A 4941-nucleotide genomic window follows, 5' to 3' on the forward strand; every position below is an offset into this window, starting at 1 on the left:
AATATATTTAAAAAAAATTTTGCTGCTTTCTAAGTAAAATAATATTTAAAAACTATCAGATATCTAAAAAAGTGCTATATAACAAATGCTTTGACACGTTTTCTTTCATGCTTTAAAGCGTATACTTACAAATAAAAAGTGTTAAGTCCGAAATAATTTGGTAAATATCACTTATATTTGGATTACTGTAGTCAAAAAAAAGGAAAAAAATCATTTTGTTACGCTTTTTTTTGATTACTTAACGTGTAGAATTCATTTCTCTTTCGACGAAACTCGATTGTAGTCAACCTGACATCCATTCTGTCTTGTTTTTAATAGCACAATTTACCGTTGCTAAAAACTTTTCAATATACTTCAGAAAAATTTTCGCTGCTTTCTAGAATAATTAATAGTTAAAAGCTATAATATTTCTAAAAAAGTGCTATATAGCAAAAGCTATAAAACGTTTTCTTTGAGGTTTTAAAGCGTATACTAACAAATAGAAAGTGTAATGTCTAATAAAATCTAGCAAATATCATTTATATTTCAACAACTGCAGTCGAAGAAAGGAGAAAAAATTATTTTATTTCAAATTTTTTTGGTTACTTCACGTGTAGAATTCAATTATTTACCGACAAAATACGATTGTAGTTAACCAAACATCTATTCTGTTTATTTTCTAATAGCACATTTTTACCGTCGCTAAGAATGTTTTAATATTTTTAGTAAGAAATTTTCGCTACTTTCGGGAATAAATCGTAGTAAAAAATTATAAAAAATCTAAAACGGTGCTATTTAACAGAAGCTATGAAACGTTTTCTTTGAAGCTTTAAAGCGTATACTTACAAATAAAAATTGTTAAGTCCGAAAAAATTTAGTAAACATCATTTATATTTGGACGACTGCAGTCAAAAAAAAGAGAAAAATTCATTTTATTACGACTTTTTTAAGTTACTTTACGTGTAGAATTCAATTCTCTTTGGAAGCAACTCGATTGTAGTCAACATAACATCCATTCTGTCTTGTTTCTAATAGCACATTTTACCGTTGCTAAAAACTTTTCAATATATTTAAGAAAAATTTTTGCTGCTTTCTAAATTAAATAATAGTTAGAAACTATCAAAAATCTAATAAAATGCTATATAACAAAAGCTATAAAACTTTTTCTTTTAAGTTTTAAAGCGTGTATTAACAAATAAAAAGTTTAACGTCAAATAAAATGTAGTAAATATTGTTTATTTTTTAACAACTGCAGTCGAAGAAAAGAGAAATAATCATTTTATTACAACTTTTTTTGGTTTCATTACGTTAAAAGTTCAATTCATTTTCGACAAAAACAGATTGTAGTCACTCTAACATCTATTCTGTTTAGTTTTAAATAATACATTTTTATCTTCGCTAAAAAATTTTTAATATAATTATCGAGATTTCTGCTATTTTTTGGATTAAACCGTAGTTAAAAACTATAAAATTTTAAATAAAGTGATATGTAACTAAAGCTATAAAACGTTTTCTTTCAAGTTCAAAAGCGTATACTAATAAATAAAAAGAGTTATTTCCCAATAAATCTAGCAAATATGATTTATATTTCAACAACTGCAGTCTAAAAAAAGAGAAAAAATCATTTTATTACAATTTCTTTGTTTAAGTTACGTGTAGAATTTCATTCTTTTTCATAAAACCTCGATTAAAGTCAACCTAAAATCTATTTTGTTTAATATCTAATAGCACATTTTTACTGTCGCTAGAAATTTTTTAATGTTTAAAAAAAATTCTCGCTACTTTCTGGATTAAATCGTTGTTCAAAACTATAATATTTTTAAAAATTTGCTGTATAACTATAGCTATAAAACGTTTTCTTTCTAGTTTTAAAGCCTATACTAACAGAAAAAAAAGTGGTATGTCCAATAAAATTTAGCAAATACTATTTATATTTACACAACTGCAGTCCAACAAAAGAGAAAAATCATTTTATTACACCTTTTTTTAGCTACTTTACGAGTAGAATTCAATTCTTTTTACAAATATTCGATATTTGTCAACCCAATATCTACTCTAATTAGTTTCTATCAGCACATTTTTACCGCCGTTAAAAATTTTCTAGTATAATTAAAAAAAATTTTCGCTACATTATGGATTAAATTGTAGGTAAAAACTATACAATTTTTAAAAAATTGCTATTTTACAGAAGCAATAAAACGTTTTCTTTCAAGTTTCAAAGCGTATACTAATAAATAAAAAGTGTTATTTTTAATTAAATCTAGCAAATATAATTTATATTTCAACAACTGCAGTCTAAAAAAAGAGAAAAAGCAATTTTATTACAATTTTTTTGGTTACTTTACGTTTAGAATTTCATTCTTTTTCCTAAAAACTCGATTAAAGTCAACTAAAAATCTATTCTGTTTAAAATCTAATAGCACAATTTTAATGTCGCTAAAAATTTTTTATTATGTTTAACAAAAATTTTTGCTACTTTGTAGATTAAGTCGTAGTTAAAAACTATAAACTTTCTAAAAAAGGGCTATTTTACAAATGCTATGAAACGTTTATTTTCAAGCTTTAGGGCGTTTATTTAAAAAATAAATAGTGCTTAGTCCAAAAAAATTTAGCAAACATCATTTATATTTTGACTACTGCGGTCAAAGAAAACAGAAAAATTCATTTTATTACAACATTTTTCGGTTACTATAGGTAAAGAATTTAATTCTTTTTCGACAATATTCGATTGTAGTCAACCTTACATCTATTCTGTTTAGTTTCTGATAACAAATTTTTTCCTTTGCTCAAAATTTTTTAATATATTTAAGAAAAATTTACGCTGCATTCTGGATTGATCAATAGTTGAAAAGTATCAGATTTCTAAAGAAGTGCTATATAACAAAAGCTTAAATCGTTTTCTTTTAAGTTATTAGGCGTATACTTACAAATAAAAAGTGTTAAGTACGAAAAAATTTGGCAATCATCATTTATATTTAGACTACTGCAGTCAGAAAAAAGAGAAAAAATCATTTTTAATACTACAATTTTTGGTTACTATACGTGAAGAATTTAGTTCTTTTTTAACAAAACTCGATTGTAGTAAACAAGGCATCTATTCTGTTTAGTTTCTAGTAGCCTATTTTTACCGTCTCTAAAAATTTTTTAATATATTTGAAAGAAATTTGTGGTACTTTGTAAAATAAGTCGTTATTTAAAACTATAAAATTTCTAAAAATGTGCTATGTAACCGAAGCTACGGAACGTTTTCTTTTAAGCTTAAAAGCGTATACTTACGAATAAAAAGTTTTAAGTCCAAAATATTTAGCAAACATCATTTAATTTCGACTACTGCATTCAAACAAAAGACAAAAAAACATTTTATTAGAACATTTTTTTAGTTATTTTACAGAAAAAATTTAATTCTTTTTCAACGAAATTTGATTGTGGTGAATCTGACATGCATTCTGTTTAGTTTCTTGTGGCCTATTTTTACAGTCTCTGAAATTTTTTTAATACATTTAAAAAAATTTTCGCTACTTTCTGGATTAAATCGTAGTTTAAAACTATAATATTTTTAAAAAAGTGCTTTAAACTAAACCTATAAAACGTTTTTTTTAAGTTTTAAAGCCTATACAAACAGAAAAAAAGTGGTATGTTTAATAAAATTTAGAAAATACCATTTATATTTACACCACTGCCGTCCAAAAAAAGAAAAAAATCATTTAATTAAACAATTTTTTGGCTACATTACGTGTAGAATTTAATTCTTTTTCGACAATATTCAATTGTAGTCAACCTAACATCTATTCTGTTTAGTTTCTAATAACAAGTTTTTTCCTTTGCTCAAAATTTTTTAATATATTTAATAAAAATTTTCGATACTTTGTGAATTGAATCTTAGGTAAAAAATATAAAAAATCTAAAAAAGTGCTATTTACCAGAAGCTATAAAACGTTTTCTATCAAGTTTTAAAGCGCATACTAACAAATAAAAAGTGTTATGTCCAATAAAATCCAGCAAATATCACTTAAATTATAAAAACTGCAGTCTAATAAAAAAGAAAAAAACTTTTGCTTTTTACTTTTTTTGGTAACTTTATGTGTAGAATTCAATTCTCTTTTGACGAATCTCGAATGTACTCAACCTGACGACTATTCTGTCTTGTTTCTAGTAGCACATTTTACCGTCGCTAAACATTTTTCAAAATATTTAGGAAAAATTTTCGCTTCTTTTTATATTAAACAATAGTTGAAAACTATCAAATATCTAAAGATGTGCTATATAACAAAAGCTATAACACGTTTTCTTTCAAGATTCAAAGCGTATACTAACAAATAATAAGTGTTAATTTTAATAAAATCTAGCAAATAACATTTATATTTCAACAACTGCAGTCCAAAAAGAGGGAAAGATTCATTTTATTATAACTTTTTTAAGTTACCTTACGTTAAGAATTTAAGTATTTTTCGACGAAACTTGATTGTATTCGACCTAACATCAATTCTGTTTTTTTTCTAATAGTACATTTTTGCCGTCGCTTATAATTTTTAAATATATTTAAGAAGAATTTTCGCTTCTTTCTGGATTGATCAATAGTTGACAACTATCAGATTTCTAGAGAAGTGCTATATAACAAAAGCTTAAATCGTTTTCTTTTAAGTTATTAGGTGTATACTTACTTATAAAAATTGTTAAGTACAAAACAATTTGGCAATTATCATTAATAATTGGACTACTGCAGTTAAAATAAAGAGAAAAAATCATTTAATTACAACTTTTCTTGGTTACTTTACGTGAAGAATTCAATTCTTTTTCCAAAAAAACTCGATTGTAGTCAATCTAATATCTATTCTGTTTAGTTTTAAATAACACATTTTTACCTTCGCTAAAAGTTTTAAATAGAATTAAAAAGAAATTTTCGCTACTTTCCGGAATAAATTGTTGTTAAAAACTATAAAATTTCTAAAAAAGTGCTATTTA

Source organism: Polistes canadensis, unplaced genomic scaffold (assembly GCF_001313835.1).
Source record: "Polistes canadensis isolate GaletaPanama2010 unplaced genomic scaffold, ASM131383v1 scaffold_503, whole genome shotgun sequence".
NCBI lineage: Eukaryota > Metazoa > Arthropoda > Insecta > Hymenoptera > Vespidae > Polistes > Polistes canadensis.